Genomic DNA, 21,249 nt, shown 5'->3' with positions numbered 1-21,249 from the left:
GAGAAGTTTGTGATTTTTTTAAACATTTAAATCCATTTTGTTCTCTATACACCCAACTCTCACTTCCCTAATCTCACCCGTTTACCCACACGAGCATCTGTAAGTCAAGTAGAGAAGGATGGTATCAGAAATAAACTGCCCTGTCTGCCAGCGCCTTCTTTGGAACATGGTGGCTGCCTGACGGGACAAGAAAAACAGCACCTCAAACAGCTACAAGTGGCATTATTCAGTGAAAAATCCTGGAAGCATTTAATACTATTCCAGGATAATAATATCAAAGGATTCTAATGACATAATATTCTAGTTAACAATATTACGGTATCCTAATGACCTGAATTTTAGGAGGATGTCTGAATTCATATTTAGTAACATATCCATATGAGTCAGAAAAAGCAGGTGAGAATGTCTGCTTAAGTTCAATAAATTTTTGATGAGAACCTCAGTGCAAACCACTACGCCAGGCGCCTCCCTGAGACAGCCGGAGGCATCAGCTGGGCTATGCCTAACTCATACATTCTCAGGATCAGGAGAAAAAGAGAGATGTCTACTCACAGATTCTGACAAGCATAACATTAAAAATGCAGTGACATTTAAAAATAGATTCGAGGAGAGAGACTGGAACAGGAAATGCAGTCAGGCATAATCCAGGCAGAAATATGAGCACGTGTGCTCAGGCAAGAGCAGGGCTGAAATCCTTAAGTGGCTCCTCTGGTCGCTCTTCGATTTCCGTTTCCTTCCCTTTGCACCTTTCATATATCCATTCGTGCCCTACTCACCCTTCAGTAAGCCCAGGTCTTTCCTGAACTCCAGGCTAATGCTAGTCCTCTTTTTTGGTCCTGGCTTAAACCAGCATGCACTACCACGGCACTTACATTTATACAAAGACCATCACTTTGCTGACCAGTCTTGCCCCAATTCTTCTTCCCTCACTATCCTCCAAAAAATAGGAACAACTCTTAATTAATACGTGAGTTCCTTCAGGCAGAGTCATGTCCTGCTTGCTCTAAGTCAGCTTCTGGCCCATGTGATTGCCCCACAAAGAGCGAATGAAAGAAGAAAGGAAGAAAGGAAGGAAAGTTCTCTCACACTCCTGCATTACCAGCAAGTGCACAGAACCAGGAGCCTAAATCTAGCTTCTCATCCTGGTTCCACCACTAACTCACTCTATGCCTTTGGGCACGTCACCCTCTCAGAGCCTCTACTTCCTCAACCATGAGCCCTTTTTCCCTAAGATACTGTGATCCTAGAATTTTACTCTAATAGACTATCAGGTAAATTTGCCTACCATTCTCTCTCTCACTATTTGGAAAACAAATTAAAAGACTTTCTCTATTCAATGCACAGAACTTGAGAAAGAATAAATTTGGTAATTCTTTGATCATCTTGGATAAAAGAACTAAACAGAAACATAAAGTGGCACTATTTTATTTGCTTATTTGGAAGTCACTCTTCAGAACCTCCCCCTGAAGAAGAGTGGAAGAGAAACAAATGATGTTTCACATGGCCTTGACCATAAGCCAGAGAACCCGCAGAGGCTGGCTGTGCTCCCCATCCACGCCTATGGCAGTAGCTCCCTGCCTACTCCCCAGTGTTAAAGGCAAGACAACAGGCTCCAAATGGAATTGCTCACGCTGAGCTCCACATCGCCAAACAGAGACTTACGACAGTTTCTGTCGCTCTCCCAGAAAAGGAATCTTAAACCAGTCACTCAGGAATCGCCCGCCCAACATCAGCTGGGTAATCTGCCTGATAGGGACTTGCCATCCCCTAGGAGGAAAGCACCTTTGCAATAGCCAATCTGCCTTTGTGCCTAGTATAACTTCCTTGTTCCGCTCTGCTCTGCCTATAAAAGTCTTCCACTTCGTCCAGCTCCTCTGAGCTCCTTTCCATCTGCTGGATTGGATGCTGTTCGATTCATGAATGGTTGAATAAAGCCAATAAGATCTTTAAAATTTACTCAGTTGAATTTTGTTTTTTCACACCAGTAAGTATATAAATCTACATCTTGTGGAAGCCCTTCAAAACCCTAAGTTCTATTTAATATCTAACCTGCATGTGTCCAGGCTTCAGATGGAATGTCCGTTCTAATCATGTTTTATGTCAACTCTGTTAGAATTGCTAGTGCCTCTGACAGGCGGTAGTGGGTAAGAAGTAAGAACAGGGGCTTCTGAGTCCGACAGCCCTTGGTTTGAACTCCAGGTCTGCCAGCTGCCAGCCCAGGGGCTTTACCCCCACAGTCCCGCTCCCGAATGAGCCGGCCGCCTGCCCCTCCTTTCCGCACAGGTTCCCTTGTGCCTTTCCTGTGCATGAGCCTTTCTCCTCCAGGTTGTTGTCTCTCTTGATTTCTATCCTGGGGGACAAGACCCAAGGCGCCAGTAACAAAATTACTTATAGTAGCATACCCCCAACCCCTCAAATATGCAGTCTATTAACAAGCTGTGGCAAAAGTCATCTAACTCAAACTTTTTTTCCCAGAAAACAATACAAATAGACCTGCATATTATGAAGTAGGTATATTTGAAAAACAAGCATAATGAAACCGTTTTCCCATTTTACTTCTGATTAATGAGCAATTGACAACAATCCTTAAAACAAGTGGCTTCTTGTTCCTCTCTTTCCTTCCCACGAGAAACCTGAGCTGAGCACTGTCATAACAAGAGGACACCATTTAAAGGAATTCTATTTCAAGTTATTTATTACAAATTAAAAATAATTTTAACCACTACTAAGTGAACTTCTTTTATATATCAAATACTAGCATCCTCAGAATGTTTAAATAATAAAACATCAAAGCTAATGTTGAAATGTAGGAGTCCTGTTTGCTTAGTGTAAAACAAACAAGGCTTCATTCCCAATGAGAATTATTCAGATGTTACCAGCTAGTTACTCCATTTCTCCAAGAAAGAAGCAGCTGACCCTTGGGAGCGTTGTTAATGGCAGGCACTCGCAAGGCCCGTAGGCAGGGCCTCTCAGGGAGACAGGAGCACTAACCAGAGAATGGCTGACCCCCCAAAAAACAAATACTTGATTCTTGGACTAAACCAATTTAATCATTGACAGCTCTTAGTAAAAGAAAAGCTTTAAGATATTCTAGAGATTCCAAGGCCCTACCCAGCACAGAGAAAAAAAACAGGAGGAGGAGGGGGAGAAGGAGAGAGAGGGAGAGAAAGAAAGGCTCTCCCCACAAAGAGTGAAGGAAAAGTCAAATCAAACTCCTGGGAGTTGCGCATTGAACATGGTTGACTTTTTTTCTCATGTGGGAAAATGAAGAGAAGTTTAATCTCAGAAAAACCAGAGCGAGTGGTGAGAAAAAGCCCTTAGCAGGGTTTTGCCAGTTCCATTTCCATAGCAATGGGCTCAAGGAGTCCTTGACAATGATACAGGTTTTCCCTGTAAGATACAGAAGCCTCTGAACAAGCCAGGCCCAAATACTGCCTGCAGGACACAGGCCTTCTCAGAAACTGCCCACCCGTCCTAAAGCTTGTTTAATCCTGATGGGCCATGACCCGCGGTTTTTGACTCAGCAGACAAGTTTAGCTGCAGAGCAAAACACTTTAATTCATTCATCATGACATGTTGCTCTCTTTTGTTGCCACAAAATTTAAATTGTTGTTAAAGGGCAACAATTTAAATATTCTATCTGATCAAAATCATCGTTGCACATACGCAAAACAGAAAAGCACCTCAACATTCATATATATTTTAGAATTTCAAATCATTCCCATTGCCCTGGAAAGGCATTGCCCCTCCTCCCTCCTTCCAAATCCTTGCAGAGATGAACTCAGTATAAAGGAAGGTCAAAACGTAAGTGCAGCTTTTCAGTTAAATATTGACAGCCCTGTTGAATTAAAATGCAGTTGTATTATATTTTGCTTATATCAATTTATAATGTTTACAATGTTTATATCATTTGTCCAAACACTTAAAAACATCTGTTCGTTCAACATTTTCTAACCAGCCCAAACAATTCCAGAAACCATCCACTCTTCTACAAACCCTCAAGGTGTTAGTTACTTCCTCCCTTTCCTCTGCCACTTCTGCGCTCTGTTGTACAAATTCTACTTGCTTATGCTTTCAAACTTCAGCCTCCGTCTTGAGGAGCGTGCCCAGGGCTGCTTCACGGGTGTGCAGCCAGTGCAGTCACCCTTGGTTGAACGCTTTGCTGAAACTGTCCTGAAATGTCTCATCATTTATATAAGGGGCCCCACAGCTTCATTCTGCACTAGCTCTTCAGACTATGCCCTGGATGTGCCTGGTGGTAGCTTCCCTTGAGGACGGTCCTCACAAGTGTCTATGTATCTCTGATGAATCACCTGGCATTTGAGATGCCAGATGTGTCACCGCCTCTAACTGAACACCAGTACAATGACATCAAGGTGGCTGGATCCACCAGATTACAGCCCCTTTTATTCCAGTACATACCTGGAGGGACATCTTACAAAGGAATCATTTGAGATCTGTTTCACCTTACAGACCAACAGTAGACAAATACATTTAATAACTAGAGTAAACACTCCCACCGAAGGTACACAGAGCTAACAGATCTTGGTATCACTCTCACTGGGGTTGATAAGATTGCATTTTCTCAATTCCAGCTGAAACTGGGCTGCCTCTTTGTATAGACATACACATTTAATGTGGCAGTGTTTCTCCTGTTTTCAGAGAGCTGTTACTAAATCAAGGAAGAACATAAGAATTGCACCCACTGTCTCCAGATCCTTGGCCCACATTTGCTCTTCACTCAATTTCAATTAAGATTCTGTTCCTTTAGGACACAGGGATGGTTCAACATCCACAAATCAATCAACGTGATACACCACATCAACAAACTGAGGAATAAAAACCACATGATCATCTCAATAGATGCAGAGAAGGCATTTGACAAGATCCAACAGCCATTTATGATAAAAACTCTGAACAAAATGGGCATAGAAGGAAACTACCTCAACATAATAAAGGCCATATATGACAAACCCATAGCCAACATCATACTCAATGGGCAAAAACTGAACACCATCCCCATGAAAACAGGAACGAGACAAGGATGCCCTCTATCACCACTCTTATTCAACATAGTATTGGAGGTCCTGGCCAGAGCAATCAGGCAAGAAAAAGGAATAAAAGGAATCCAAATAGGGAGGGAAGAACTGAAACTCTCGCTGTTTGCAGATGACATGATCTTATATATAGAAAACCCCAAAGAATCCATTGGAAAACTCTTAGAAGTAATCAACAACTACAGCAAAGTTGCAGGGTACAAAATCAATGTGCATAAATCAGCAGCATTTCTATACTCCAATAATGAACCAACAGAAAAAGAACTCAAGAACACAATACCATTCATAATTGCAACAAAAAGAGTAAAATACCTTGGGATAAATTTAACTAAGGAAGTGAAGGACCTATATAATGAAAATTACAAGGCCTTTCTGAGAGAATTGGATGACGACATCAGGAGATGGAAAGACATTCCATGTACACGGATTGGAAGAATAAACATAGTTAAAATGTCCATTCTACCTAAAGCAATCTACAGATTCAACGCCATCCCAATCAGAATCCCAATGACATTCTTTACAGAATTAGAACAAAGAATCCTAAAATTCATATGGGGCAACAAAAGACCCCGAATTTCTAAAACAATCCTGAGAAAAAAGAACAAAACGGGAGGCATCACAATTCCTGACTTCAAAACATACTACAAAGCTACAGTAATCAAAACATCATGGTACTGGTACGAAAACAGGTGCACAGATCAATGGAACAGAATTGAAAGCCCAGAAATAAAACCACACATCTATGGACAGCTTATTTTCGACAAAGGAGCTGAGGGCATACAATGGAGAAAAGAAAGTCTTTTCAACAAATGGTGCTGGGAAAACTGGAAAGCCACACGTAAAAGAATGAAAATTGACCATTCTTTTTCACCATTCACCAAAATAAATGCAAAATGGATCAAAGACCTAAAGGTGAGACCTGAAACCATAAGGCTTCTAGAAGAAAACGTAGGCAGTACACTCTTTGACATCAGTATTAAAAGGATCTTTTCGGACACCATGCCTTCTCAGAGAAGGGAAACAATAGAAAGAATAAACAAATGGGACTTCATCAGACTAAAGAGCTTCTTCAAAGCAAATGAAAACAGGATTGAAACAAAAAAACAACCCACTAACAGGGAAAAAATATCTGCAAGTCTTATATCTGACAAAGGCTTAATATCCATAATATATAAAGAACTCTCACAACTCAACAACAAAAAATCAAACAACCCAATCAAAAAATGGGCTGGAGAAATAACAGACATTTCTCCAAAGAAGATATACGGATAGCCAATAGGCACATGAAAAGATGCTCATCATCGCTGATCATCAGGGAAATGCAAATCAAAACTACACTAAGATATCACCTTACACCCATTAGAATGACAAAAATATCTAAAACTAATAGCAACAAATGTTGGAGAGGTTGTGGAGAAAAAGGAACCCTCATCCACTGCTGGTGGGAATGCAAACTGGTGCAGCCACTATGGAAAACAGTATGGAGATTCCTCAAAAAAATTAGAAATAGAACTACCATACGATCCAGCCATCCCACTACTGGGTATCTATCCAAAGAGCTTGAAGTCAGCAATCCCAAAAGTCCCATGTACCCCAGTGTTCATTGCAGCATTATTTACAATAGCCAAGACGTGGAAGCAACCTAAGCACCCAGCAACAGACCAATGGATAAAGAAGATGTGGTACATATATACAATGGAATACTACTCAGTTGCAAAACAGAACAAAATCATTCCATTTGCAATAACATGGATGGACCTTGAGGGAATTATGTTAAGTGAAATAAGCCAGCTAGAGAAGGACAATCTGTGTATGACTCCACTCATATGAGGAATTTAAACATGTGGACTAAGAACAGTTTAGTGGATACCAGGGGAAAGGTGGGGTGGGGGGTGGGCACAAAGGGTGAAGTGGTGCCCCTACAACATGACTGACAAACGTTAACGTACAACTGAAATTTCACAAGATTGTAACCTATCATTAACTCAATAAAAAAATGAAAAAAAAAAACCATTCTGTTCCTTTAAATCACTAAAAATGCCCTTTTCAAGGTCTCCGTCAACTTCCATCTTGCCAAAGCCAATATACAGTTCACCTGCAGTTTACTTGACTCCCCAGTAGCTTTTGTCGAAAATGACCTTTCTCTCTTTCTTAAACCCCATCTTCTTTTGGCCTCCATCATACTATGTCGCAGCAACTTGTCAATCTCTGCTAGGTATCCTGGAGGTCTCCACACTGATTTCCTATAGAAAGACAGCTTATCCACCATACGGGTGCATTCTCATGGGGAAACTGAGAAGAACGAGTGTACTTTCCCAAAAGGCTATCTCCAAGAGCAAGAGACACAATATAAAGTATTATTGGATTGAGGGCAGAGATGCATTTTCCACCCAGTGTGCCCAATACTTTCTTGTTCAATATTATTAATCCTGACTTAGATAATGATATGAAAAGGCATCACATGTGTGGGAAGTTAATACAGTGGGTCATGGAATTAGTGAAATCTGAACAGTAGCCAAAAGAAAACAATCATAAGTTTAACAGGGATAAATGCAGGATCTTCTACTTTTTTCCCCAAATCCACCTGGAAATACAGCATAGTCTTGGTGAAAGTGAAAAAGATGTTGTAGTTCCTGGTGACAGGTATACACAGCACGAGAACAGTGTTACGAAAAAAGCTAACATGACCTAGGATTTAATTAATAACACCATTATATTAAAGACAGAGGAAGATGACCCTTAGCATCCAAAAATTTGATAACTATGATTTAACTATGCACAAGATATCTGAATGTCATTCTGTGCTGAAGTGTGCAAAGAGAGAGCTGAGAATTAGAGCAATGCTCCTCAAACTTTTACGTGTGCAAATCATCTGGAGATCTCATTAAAAAAGCAGATCCTGATTCTGCAGGTCTGGGGTGGGGCTGAGATGTTTCACGGCTAAGCATCTCCCAGGGGTTGCTGCTTTGAGTTCAAGAAATTAAACGATCTCTTGGTTCGTTCCCAGCTCCAACACTCTGGAGTTGGCCAATTCAGCCAAGCCTTGGCACAAAGATCATCAGGCCAGTTAGTAAGATCACGCCTCTTCCAGCAGTTTTTCGTCACTATTTAACCAGAACTCCAGACTCTCCATCCTGAATTCAAATCTTGGGCACCTTGGCAGGCAGTGGAGGGAATGTGGTGTTTCAGTTCAAGGTTTTTGGTTTACTGTAAAGAGGGAAAAACTCAAGGGCTCCAAAATTAAAGACACGATATACCAACGAAGTCAACTGAGCATCAAGCAGGGAAACCTGTTCAAGCAAACCAGTGGTTTGACTTCTCAGGCCTTCTCCACCTTGATGGTGCTGCCACTGCCTGGTTCATTTATCATGAAGACACGGTAAAAAGCTTATGATATAAGATTAAATTGTAAAAGGAAGATATTCACATGGCACTATCTAATTCCTGATAGAGGGCCACCCCTTTAAGCCCAGGTCCTGCTGGTTGCTGGTAGTCTGAGCAGGTGTCTGTTCACAGAGGCCTGCAGAGGGGCTTTGCACAAGGTGGGGAGAGGCAGGTGGGAGAGGACAGCATGGCAGCATGATGTCCCTTCCCAGGCTGCCTCAGGATCTGGCACTTGAGCTTCCAGGATAGGGTCTAGGTCATGAGGGAAGGAGAAGGAAGAGTTTTCAAGGGCAAAAGCAGGGTCATTAACAGAAGATGGGCCCCTCTCCTCACTGTGGTGAAGAAAAGAGCTTGAGAGAGGTGGGGAAGGTCAAGGACACAGCTCAACACCACAGCAGTGGCCCTGAGCCTCTTTCTCTTCTATTTTTTTGGTCTTATTAAAATAAGATTTTAAATATTATTTTACTTTTATTTTCTAAGTTCTTCCCCGTACTATATTTTTATCAGGTTAATACAGGCAGGGAAAATTTACTTTATTTCCACTCGTAGTTGTGAAGAAATCAGAACCCAGGCTGGACCACATTAACAGATTACTCTCAAATAAACCACATTTATATACATCTCCTGTAATACATTTTCTTTTAGAACAAACCAGTAAAAATCAAATGGCCTATGTTTACTATACACTCCACTACGATTCACATAAGGTTTCCCATTTTGAGCTAACTACAAATCTTTAACCGAGATGCTGTCGAAGAGAGAGTTTTCCAGTTTAAGTTCTAAGCTGCCCTTTCCGTACTTACCCCTCTCACTTCCTAGTTAGCACCCAGTGCAGACCTGCCCCTGCTGTTTCCTCCAACCCTCTGCCCTTGGCCCTGAAGAAGTTGGCAAGTTTAGGGGCCAATCTGTTTACAGGAGAATGTCAGCCGTCTTTAGACTTCCGGGCTTAGGCTCCCAAGCTGCCAATACAGCACTTCTTTGAGTGTGGCGGTCATTTCCTCGGGGGGGTTGCAATTCCCACAGAGTTCTCCTCCGCTTGAGTGGGCGCACAGTCACTCAAACCGAGCATATAAACTGAGTTGACTCATGATGAACATCCATTTGAGCAGAAATGCTAACTAGTACAATATCTGAAATTTACTTTAAGATACGTCCGCAGAAAGGCTGTGATAGAGTGTGTGCGTGTGAGTGTGATACTTAGGTTGACTGTCCAGGTGCAGCTGGGATTGCGACGGCAGCTGCACCTTGCAGGGAGGGCAGTGGGATCCCACCAGGAAGACGGCCCGTGTTCCAGAGGCACCGGCCACAGTGTTCCGTTGTCTGTCTCCACCAACACCAGCACTCTACTAACTAGTGAGGAGAATATCAGAAATGGGTTATTAGTAAAATTAGTGGACCACTGGATATCCACACGCAAAAAGTGAACTCAGACCCTGCCTTCTTATCATACACAAAAGTTAACTCAAAATACATCACAGACCTAAATGTAAGAGTTAAACTATAAAACTTCTAGAAGAAAATATAGGAGAAAATCTTTGTGATCTTGGGTTAGGCAAAGGATTCTTAAATATGACACCAAACGAACAATCCACAAATGAAAAATTTTGATAAAATGGACTTAAAATAAAAAACTTTGACACTTCAAAACACCATTAAGAAAATGAAAAGACAAGCCATACACTGGGGGAAAATATTTTCAAATCACATTTCTGATACCAAAAAATATGAAGAACCCTTACAACTCAGTAAACAAAAGACAAAAAATAAAATAAAAATTGGACAAAATATTTGAATAGACACTTCACCAACAAAGATATATGAATGGCTAATAAGCACATTAAAAGATGCTCAATGTCATTAATTATTAGGGAAATGCAAATTAAAACCACAAGATAGCACTTCCTATCCACTAAAATGTCTCCAATCAGAAAGACAGGTAAAATGTAGTGCTGGTAAGAATATGGAGGAACTGGAATGCTCATAAATTGGTAGTAGGAATGTAAAATGGTACATCCACTTTGGAAAACAGTTTGATGGTTTATTTAAAAAAATAACATAAACTTACCATACAACCCATAATCACTCCTAGAGATTTCACTCAAGAGAAATGAAAACATGTCTACAGGAAGACTTGTCTGTGAAAGTTTACAGCCTTATTCCTAATAGTCCCAAAATGGAAACAATCAAAAAGCCCAGAATTGGTGATTGGATAAACAAAATGTGGTGTATCTACACAATGGAATACAATTCAGCAATAAAGGAGAACAAGCTACAACATGGATGAACCTAGAAAATACTATGCTAAGAGAAAGAAGACAGACACAAAAGACTTCATACTCTATGATTCCATATGAAATTTCCAAAAAAGACAAATCTGAAAGCACAGACAGCAGACGATTGCTTGGGGCCAGGGTGAGTGTGGGAGCAGGAGCTGAGCGTTCATGAGTACGAGGAAAACTTTTGAAGTCTTGGAAATGTTCCACACCCGACTGTGGTGATGATTGTACAACACTCTGAATTTACTAAAAATATTACTGAATTGTACCCTTCCAATTGGTAGAATCTTCTGGTATGTACATTATACCCCAATAAAGCTGATAAAACATGTCGGAGATTCGTCTCACCCTGGACGTGCAGGGTGTGAAATCCTGCAGCCTGCATTCTGAAGGACAGCGATGCTACCTAAGGCTTATCCCTAGCATGCCTGAATCCACACAGCAGTTTGGGAAGGTTGCTGATTGCCTGATGCTGATTCAAGGGAGAAGTCTGAACACCTAAAGGGCAGAAAGCTGTGATCCTATCGAATTTATACGAGATGACCTATGACCTGTTTTGGACCTGGTTGTTAATAAAGGCGTGCTGATAATGTGTAATATGTAAGCTGATGTTTGCTCTTGTCATCACCCAGTGGTCAGACTGCAGGGGAGCAGCCAATCCTAATAAACCTCAAACGTCTTCAGTGGGTACTGTTATCCACCCAAAAGACCCTGAGCATTTTATATAACTAAACTGGCTTAGGTTAGTTGACAACAGAAACCAAAGGGATGTTTATTTTCTTTACTAGTTGATTCCTTCAAACATTATTTTGGAATTATTTTAACATTGAATTTGAAATTATTTCATCCACAAAAAAACTGTGGTAAGCACAAATTTTCAGGGCACTTTCGATCACCTAAAATAAGGCACAGCTTAATTTGTTTAATTATAATAACTAAAACTGAACCAACGAAGTTGGAAACCACTAAAGACACAGGAGATGTTATGCTCATACTTCTAAAGAGAATAAGACGTTTTTCATTCAGTAATAAGTGATTTTTATCAAACAAACACCCATCTGTGACATAAATTCTGTATGCCTTTGTTCTGTTCCTGAGAAGAGTGCCAGAGTGCCCGAGGAGAGCAGCTGTTCCCCACTTAAACAAAGTCTCCAAAGGCAGGCAGGTAGAATTCCTCAAAAAAAAAAAAAAAAAGAAAAAAGAAACTCTACTTTATATGAAAATATAACTAAAAGAGCTAGTCAACAAATGCCAACAAGTCTGAAGTCACACACAATGGAGTATTCTGAAGTCACAATCTTCAAACTGAAAGGAAACCCCACGCAGTAGAAACGCAGAGTTTAATCAGAATTCTTGGTCTGTTTACGGTGACTATTCTATAGCAATAAGCGGACTTACACTGGTGTTTGAGGCACTCAGGATCAAAAGTCTCTTCCAAGTCTGAACTCACGGACACACTTCGTAGGATTCTTTGAGTGTTTCTTATGCTTGGTTGACTACAAGCACTAGGTGTGCAAGGACCACTGGTCACCAGTGGAACATTCTAGAAATTCAACAAATACTTGTTGAATATGTGATCTAATGAACTGCTCGCTTAAGATGCGTAGAAGTCAGTGGCTCCAAATCTGGAAATGAGGTTTTGTTAAATGTGATCTAGGTTTAGCTTATACTGAATATTCATCATCAGTAAATATCATTTCAATTACAAAAACATAGTCCATTGTTTTCTTTGTGAATTGGTAGATGGAAAACAAAACAGATTAATAATCTCTATCAAGTCCCTCCTGGTTACTAGATTCTGTGGCTCTTCTCTCTCCATATTTGGACCCCACCTGCAAGCACAAAAATTATCTGGCTTCCTGTTTCTGCTGCTAGGTCGTTCCTGATTGGATGCTCTGGTTTAGAATGTGAGCTAAAGACTTGGTGCCCAAAATGTGTGTCTACCATCTACCCTAGTTTGACTACCTGGATTCTTCCTTGTTTCCCACCCTTGAATCCTGTCTGGGTGACCTGTAAGGTGCAGCCTTCTTGAGCTGGCACCTTGTCCTTTCCCTACCCATCACGTCCCAGGAGATTATCCCTCTGCTCAGTGACTTCCCTAATCCCAGCGCCTGTCTGTCTGGATCTCTAAGTAATGCCCGCTGGGTTCCTTTCTAGGCCCTGTTGCTCATCTGCGCTGGGGCTTCCATTCATTCATCCAACTAATATTTACAGAATCAACACTAAATGCCAGGCACTGCGCTAGGTATTAAAAACAAGAACAAAAACCTCTGCCCTCAAGGAAAGACATGCAAGTTAACAAACAGTTACAAAATGATGTTCTGATGAGATGTATAGACAAATTGCTATTGCGACAAGCAGGAGGGAAGCCTAAATGACGGGGTGGACCAGAACCAGTTAGGATGCCACAGGCGAAATAAAGGGCTTTCCAAGTACTAGAAAGGGGTGTTCAAGCTCACAGATGTGAGGCTCCACGTTACATCATGGGAAGCATGGACACTTCAAAATGGCTGTAAAAGGGTTAGCAGTGGGAGAAGAAGCTGTGGAGAGGTCTGAGCAGGGTCAGATCACAGAGGGCCTTGTAAGTCCCGCTTAGTAGAGGGTGAGAAGCCATTAAACAATTCAACAGGGATGGGATGACATGACCAACTTCACAGTCCATTAACTCATGGGGAACTTCCAGTGCTGACAGTTTTCTGGGCTCTTAGGAAGCTATTTTATTGGCCACATCAGAATGCATCCCAACACCTGCAGCTGGGCTGGCCCTTCCAGCAACACCTGCCCCCCGCCGCCCCCCTAGCAGATGGGCCCAGCTCCAGATTCTGGCTCTACCAGTCTGGGGCTGGTCAGCACAATATCCCTCCAAGTGCCTTTAGCTGGGAGCTGGTCTGTAAGGTCAATATAGGTGGTGCGTGTGTGCGTGTGTGTGTGTGTGTGTGTGTGGAGGAGGTGAGGTGTTTGGTGTATGTACGGTGTGTGGGTGTGTGTGTGTATGAGATGTGTGGAGGGGGGAGGGTGTATATGGTATGTGGTGTATATGCCTGGTGGTATGTGGAGGGGATGTGTGCATTTGGGGACGGGTGGGGTCATTGGGGATGTAGAAGGAAGAATGGCTCTTATTTTGTTGACTGGAGCTAGAAAGAAAATAATAAGCCAAACATTGAAAAAGAAATTCTGAAAGAAGCCAGGACAAGCAAGTGCACAACGGATCATCAATTAAAGAGAAGACAGGAGAAGGACAGGAGCAGCAGGTGAATAGGAACAGCGGGACTTCGGAGTCAGCAGACCTGAGAAGGTGCAGGTTGGATCAGCAGAGAAGGAGTGGCCCACACAATCCCAGAGAAAAGGCACCTGTGGCTTGTCCATTTAAAGGGGCTGCAAAGGAGGGACACAACACCACATAGTGCCTGCAGATGGAAGGTATTCAATCAATTTTGGATGAATTAATGAAAGAATTAAAGAATTAAAGAAATAAAGAATTCAATCCATCAACCACTCAACCCTCCAAGGCCAGATCTTATCCCAAAACTTGAGGGACTCTAAATGTCCAATTCGATCAGGAGTACTTTTAGCAGAAAGAAGGACCTTGGTAAGTGACCAAGTCAGAGAAGCAAGACTGAAACGGTGCTCGTTGTAACAGGAGCGTGACAATTAACAGACATCAACTGACCACTTCCCAGTGACAAACACCTGACAAGGGGCTCTTGGAAAACAAAGAAGCAGCTGACTTTGCCTGAGCGACTTCGATGACCCAGGGGGACCTCTCACAACTCTGAGATGTATACCACCCTCCCCACTTCTCAGAGCTGTGGGAATAGCGTGAAATAGACACGAAGTGAAGCAGGGGTTTGGGGTCTGTACGTACAAAGCGTAGGCTGTGGGCTGTGGAAGGCCTGATGGGATCAATGCCCCAGTGCGCACCCCATGGACGAGTCAGGGTCATCACCAGATACTGCATCCTTTTCCATGCCTGCATGGCTGTAAGTGCATTCACTGCAACAGCAAAAGTTTATTATGTTAACTTAGTGACTTCCAACTCCGGCTGCAGAGTGAAATCAACCTGAGGAGTAATTTTAAAATGCAAATGACAGGGTCCCATCTTAGACCACATAAATGATAATCCCGGGGGTGGTACCTGGGCATTGATATTGTTAAAAGCTAATGTGCAGCCCAGAGAGAGAGCTTCTGTATTAACTGTGCCTGCTTTCCTGGAGCACACAGAAAAGCTAGCCAAGCTCTTCTGAGTTCCCCATGGCAGAAAGGAGGCCTGAGGAAACGCCTTCAGTCAACAACGTGTCTGTGTAGAAGCTGATCCTGCAACCCCAGCAAATGCAGAGCGCTTCCCTGCTCCATAGCTTGGCCTACTCATTTCAACGGGAACTTACATAGCAATCAGCAAGCAAAGTATAGTTGGTGACTACACCATCATGACTTTAATCTCCCAACTCCTTCCCTGACTCTTATTTCTTATGTAGAACATTTTTTTTATATACAGATATGTACTTCTTGGTTCCTTGGACTTCTTCAAAATCAAGGAAGTGGCCTGGAATCACAGTAAGGAAGGCAGCTGCAAATGGGGTCCTCAAAACACACTAGCCTCTGTACATCCTTGACTCAGGGTCCCAATATATGTTTGGTGCATGAATGAAGGAGTAAATAAATGAATGAGCAAAAAAATTAGAAAAACTAGATAGAAATGACAACAATCCCACAAGAAAATATTATTTCCTACCCCAAGAAGGTATTAACTATTTAAAATGGCAACTCCCTTAAAGAAACATAGGGTGAACTTTCAAAGGCATTTCACATATTAGTGAATATCTCAAACTCTCCCCACCTCAAATTTCTAGAATGAACAAAAGTATGCCAAGGAAGCCAGGGGTGGGGTTGTGAAGAGTTAGGAAAACTATATTTTGTACAAAAACAAAGATAGAAATGCCAGCATAAGAGATTCAGAATAAAAGAGGCTAAAGATAACCAGTGGGAATTTTGAGGGGTGGGGATAGAGTGCTAGCCACCATCCCATAGAGCTACAGGGACAGAAAGTAAGCCAAGTGGAAGGGATAGTTCTGGAAACAATTATTTAAACTAGAAACCCAAACCAATTGGAAAGGTCTCTGTGCCTCTGGAGCCCAAAATGGGAATAAAGTTTTCTGAAACACAGATTCTGGGTCCTACCTAGACCTGCTGAATGTCAATTCCCTCAGTGGTATGAAATCTAGGGGGCTGAGGACCTCATGCCCAGAGCGGGGCCAGGACTCGGGGCTGAGTTTGCATTTCAGGGACTGGGTAAGAGTTTTGTGGTTGTTAAGGCAAGCTTGCTCCCTCTGGAGCCTTGGTGGGCCATACTGTCCTCCCACTGCCAATGCTTCTGGTCTTAGCACTAGACCTCGTGTCCTCAAGTTATCTGTGTATTGAAAAAATTGCTAGGAGTTAAGGTTTTGATCTTTGAAAGAAAATGTCCCTTCTTTTTGACCTTGGGTGATGGCATTCTGGGCAAGCCATCCAAAAGAGAACCAGATGGCAACTCTGGCTGGATGGGAATCCCGACTTACCACAAAATGTAATGCAAATTCAGAAACAGGACAGGTGACAAAAGCCACAACGATAAGGCTGTCCGGGGGTGGAAAACTGCAGGCTGTACATGGATGAACGGGGTAGGTTTTAGGGAGAGGATGGGGCGCGATTCAGGTGCGGGAGTAACGTGAACAAAATCATGCAGCTCAAAGTCAATCGCCACTTGCAGTTACAGAGGAAGGAGGTGTTCAGGATAGAGAAAGGCATGGATAAGAGGGAGTCAATTGTGACTGAATTTGGAGGGGTGAGGAGGGCCATGGCCCGTGGGCAGGAGCTGGGACCGGACGAAGCAGAGAGGCACAGTATGAAGGCAGCCGGTTAGCAGCATCAGCCTAACTGCGGTGTGAGACTAAGAGAAAGGACGCTAGCATCAGACTGATTCAAAGCGGCGGGTTATAGTGATTTGGACAGCGGGGGATCATGCACAGTGGTAACAGGGAGAAACAAAAAGTGAAAAATCAGGGCATTTTTTAAAAGAAGAAACAAAAATTCAAAGGGAGAATTTGGATAAGGGGATACAAAAAAAGAAAAGGACAACGAAGCCAAGGTAACTGAAAGAATGTCTGGAACTGGGAAAAACAGGAAGGCAAGTCATTGGAGCAGGAAAGAATTCCTGTGCCGGGCCTGAGATAACAAGAGAGTGGCTTTCTGTTTGTAAAATTCTGTCACCACAGAAAGGCTGGAAGGCATTTAAACGTGTGGTGTATGATAATCAGCACAGTGGCGTGAGGTTTTCTCCCTTCTGAATGTTCTCTTTGAACTAAAAATGATCTGCTAAACTTAAGCATCTCCTTTATTGTTGTAGAAAATTTCCTGAGGTTCTCGTAGGATATTACAGAGCAATGAAACAAAATGCAGGAAATACTTTAGGGAAAAGATGACACTTTCCATAAATACTCACTTGATCGAAATTTGACATTCCCACCGCAATCCAGCAGGTTCTCTGGCACGAGAATTTAAGTCACACAGCCTGCTGGACCAACAGACCGGACCTCAAAGACAGCTTCAGGAATGAAGAGATTCAAACTGCAAACGGCAGATTCAGAAGAGAAAAAATAGTGCTCACACAGCCTGGAATCAGGATCTTCTGTACTTCCACACCATGGTTTCTGGATGAACACCCTGAAATAAACGCTGATCTAGGCAAGAATGCCATCCACCAAGCTGATTCCGATTCTCACTGCCTCCATTGTCTGTCTTCTGCCCCCAAGCTAGACACAAAACCACCGGAGCAAGTTAACCCAAAGGCAGCAATCCTGATGCAGCCTTGAGAAAAACAAAAACTCAAGAGGAAGGATTCTGTGTCTTAAATGGTTCTCTGGGCACTGACTGTCACCCTCAGTATAAAGCACAGGAAAACACAATGAACCCAGCTATAGCGTGGTGTTTCGTGTTGAAATAGCTCCCTGGCAGGCAAGTTCCAACAGAACCCAAGTTCATGACCTTAACTAAATTACTTCTATAAAGGAGCTGTTTCTCCTCATTAATTTTGGAATGCATTTATTTACTCAACTGTCCATGGATATACATTAGTATTTTAGAAGTAAAACAAGTAAAAGAATTACTTGCAAACACGTAAATAAGCTACATACATCTTTCTTAGGCGACCACAGTTTCTCTTGTTCATCCAAACATTTCTGAGGAATGTAACTAACAACTTCACCTAAGGTCTAAGATCCAAAGTTCTCTCTGGTTGTCTCCAGATAACTTTTTGTATTCATAGTGAAGGCTTATATTCATCAGGAATTATTTCTAAAAATTAAACTTTTCTGTGTCTGCCATAGGTGTCCCCGTAATAAACTGCACTTATTGGTTAAATAAATAACACACTATCCTAAATTCTTTTTTCTCTCTCTCTTTTTTTTTTTGAGGAAGATTAGCCCTGAGCTAACTGCTGCCAATCCTCCTCTTTTTGCTGAGGAAGACTGGCTCTGAGCTAACATCCATGCCCATCTTCCTCTACTTTATATGTGGGACGCCTACCACAGCATGGCGTGCCAACCAGTGCCACGTCCGCACCGAGGATCCCAACCAGTGAACCCCGGGCTACCGAAGTAGAACGTGCGAACTCAACCGCTGCACCACCGGGCCAGCCCAATATCCTAAATTTCTAATTGAATTATTCTCACACTTGACTTCTCTACGTCATAAATCTCCTAAAATATAGTTTTAAAAATTATTTACTGCTAAGGAATAGCTTATTAACACTATGGCAAACAATACTTTTAGAAGGAGCGCACTGTTATGAAATCAATTGACCTTGTTTTTAAATTCCAAGTGATCAAGGAAACTCAGCTCTAATATCTTTCTGTCAAAGACCATCCTGGAAGGGACAAGTTGGAAGGTGGAAAGTTTACAAGTCTCTACATTCATTAAGTGATGGATTAACACCCTGCAACAGGTACACTGAAGAAGTGGTATGGAGGAAGGGCCGTGGAGAGACTGCTCCACGTTTTGTCAGGTAATAGCAGGTTCTTTCCTTGTACTGTTAGGGAAGGAGGTTTCATGAAGAGTTTGCCTTTGAGGTACATGAAGAAACATCTATGGAAGGATACTCCAGAAACCAAAAGAAGTGGCTACCTCACAAGAAGGTAACAAAGTCAAGACTTAACTGTTTTCTCTCTACCCTTTAGTACCATTTGAATTTTGTGCTTTGGGCATGGATTACCTATTCAAAAATATTTGTTTTTTCCAAAAGTTTTTTTTTCTTTTAAAGATTGGCACCTGGGCTAACAACTGTTGCCAATCTTTTTTTTTCTTTCTTTTTTTTTTTTCTGCTTTATTTCCCCAAACCCCCCTCTGTACACAGTTGTGTATCCTAGTTGCAGGTCCTTCTAGTTGTGGGATGTCGGATGCCGCCTCAACGTGGCCTGATGAGCGGTGCCATGTCCGCACCCAGGATCCGAACCCTGGGCCCCTGCAGCGGAGCGCGTGAACTTAACCACTCAGCCACGGAGCCAGCCCATCAAAAATATTTTTTAAAAGTTACTTGATTAATAAGTAAAGATATTAATTTCAATTTGGCTCAACAAAAATACGCGGCTATGAACTGCTGGGAACGTTGCAAAGCAATGAAACCACAGGTATGAAGAAGACAGTGCCTGCCCGCAACAAGCCCAAGCCAGTGGGCGAGGCAGGGGGCAAGCCAACATTTTCACCATGGTGCAAGCAGACAACAGGACGGAACCGAGTGCACACCGAGTCTGGGGAAGGCACCCAATAAATACTGCAGCGCCGAGGAGGCCTGGGAGGTTTTCCAGGGTGTAGACGCACACGGAGACTGCTCTGGCATTTACCAGCCCCTGAACAGGGAAACACTGGTTAGCTACGAAGAGGTGCAAGTGTGCCCAAGAGAAGGATCCTCAGCTCTGGTTCAACAAGCCAGCTGGGGCCCCAGCCTCCCTGGCTCACCCCCAGTGTGATCCACGCCACATCATTTTGTGTGTGTGTGTGTGTGTTACAAAGTGAAGGGTTTGGGAGACGGCAGTCCCACATAGGGTCCTGTTTCCAGAAAAATAACAGTGGTGGCAGTGCTGAGGAGAGAGAAGAGCAGAAGGGAAACCCAGTGAGAGAATGGAAACAGTATTTCATGGGAAAAACAAACAATTCCTGAGCTCAGACAGCATTAGGGACAAGAAATGGAGCTGGACGGCATAGATTTTTGGAGGCAAATAAAACAAGTCAACGCAAACAAATGTGGGCAATGAAAGAGGGGGGTGTCCAGGACAGCCAGCACTCAGGGCAGGCGGAACAATGAGAGCCACCACGACGGACTGCCCACCTACGACACTACGCCATGTCCATCACTGTATCAATATTTTTCATGTGTTATGTAATCACATTAATCCTATCTGTTTTATAGACAGGAAGGCCGACATTCAGAGATGTGAAGAAACTCAACCAATGTCCCAGGCTCAGCAAAGTGACAAGTCTGGCATTTGAGCCCAAGACTATTTGATTCCAAATCCAGACTCCAAATTTCTAAACAATTATGCATCCCAGAGACTACAGCTTGGAAGAGAGCCTCCCCAACAGTTCAGTGTATGACAGTCATAATGGTGCTCATGCAGAATGCTTACTGAGAGCTAACCCTGTGCCAGGCACTGTTCTAAGCACTTTTCTTACAGTCTCATTGCATCATTAACAGCCTCTCCCGGGAGGGACCGTTATCAATCGCATTTTACAGATGGTGAAACTAAAGCACAGAGAAGTTAAGTAACTTGCCCAATTTCCTACAGCTAGTAAGGCCAGAGAATAAAACACCTAAAGCTTAAAGATACATCTTGTCATTTCCCCATAAAAACTTACTGTAGATGATAATGAATATCCATAGGACTTCATGAATGAATTATTACAAAGTGGTAGCATGTCTCAAGGATGATTACCTTGAAATAAGTAGTCATACACACACTTCAGAGTACTAGCTTCTAAAGCAGTGCCCTTCTAAGAGTGGCACAAGACACTGCAGAACGGTGTACACGGTTGTTTCATCGCCCTGCTGCATCTGAATTCTCCATCATCCCAGATTAACTACAGATGTATGCTTTATATTTCATGTCGGGAGACAGGAACGGACCCAAGGCCCAGGGATGTCGGAGGGGGGCAGCGATGCTTTTATTGCGCATATCCTTGTTTCCAACAACTAAAATCAATATTTTCTATTGGCTTTTATTTGGGGAATACAGCTACAAACAGGAAAAATACATTTTTGAAGTCCATTTAGACACACACACTTTACTGTGGAGTACACACGTGCTGGATTTGGATACTATGTCATTCATGAGAATGAAGTGAAGTTTTTTCTATTCATAGATTTTTTTTCTATATTTGGAATGGTCTATTTTTACTTAGGAAAAAAAGGATGGTTTAAAACAGAAGAGTTGATGAGCCAACGTGTAAAGCCACTATAATTCTACATAATTGCCAGCTGTGGACTTAGCACAGTATTACTTTCA

The 21,249-nt window shown here is 42.4% G+C and overlaps 1 protein-coding gene across 2 annotated transcripts in view; it reads right to left on the bottom strand.

Annotated features, from left to right (window-relative positions):
• The window catches only part of LAMA1 (laminin subunit alpha 1), a 148,532-nt gene that overhangs the window by 125,226 nt on the left and 2,057 nt on the right, over nt 1-21,249 (bottom strand). Inside the window, exon 1 of one of the 2 annotated variants that reach the window (XM_046671020.1) lies at nt 2,877-2,975. The exons of the other annotated variant lie outside the window; for it this stretch is intronic. The gene's annotated coding sequence lies outside the window, so the exon portion shown is untranslated. Of the gene's footprint in view, nt 1-2,876; nt 2,976-21,249 lie in introns of those variants that run through there. 2 annotated transcript variants of the gene reach the window in all.

This window comes from Equus quagga, chromosome 9 (assembly GCF_021613505.1).
Source record: "Equus quagga isolate Etosha38 chromosome 9, UCLA_HA_Equagga_1.0, whole genome shotgun sequence".
NCBI classification, from domain to species: domain Eukaryota; kingdom Metazoa; phylum Chordata; class Mammalia; order Perissodactyla; family Equidae; genus Equus; species Equus quagga.
The sequence above is the reverse complement of the archived record's forward strand: the minus strand, read 5'-3'. Positions and strand labels throughout refer to the sequence as shown.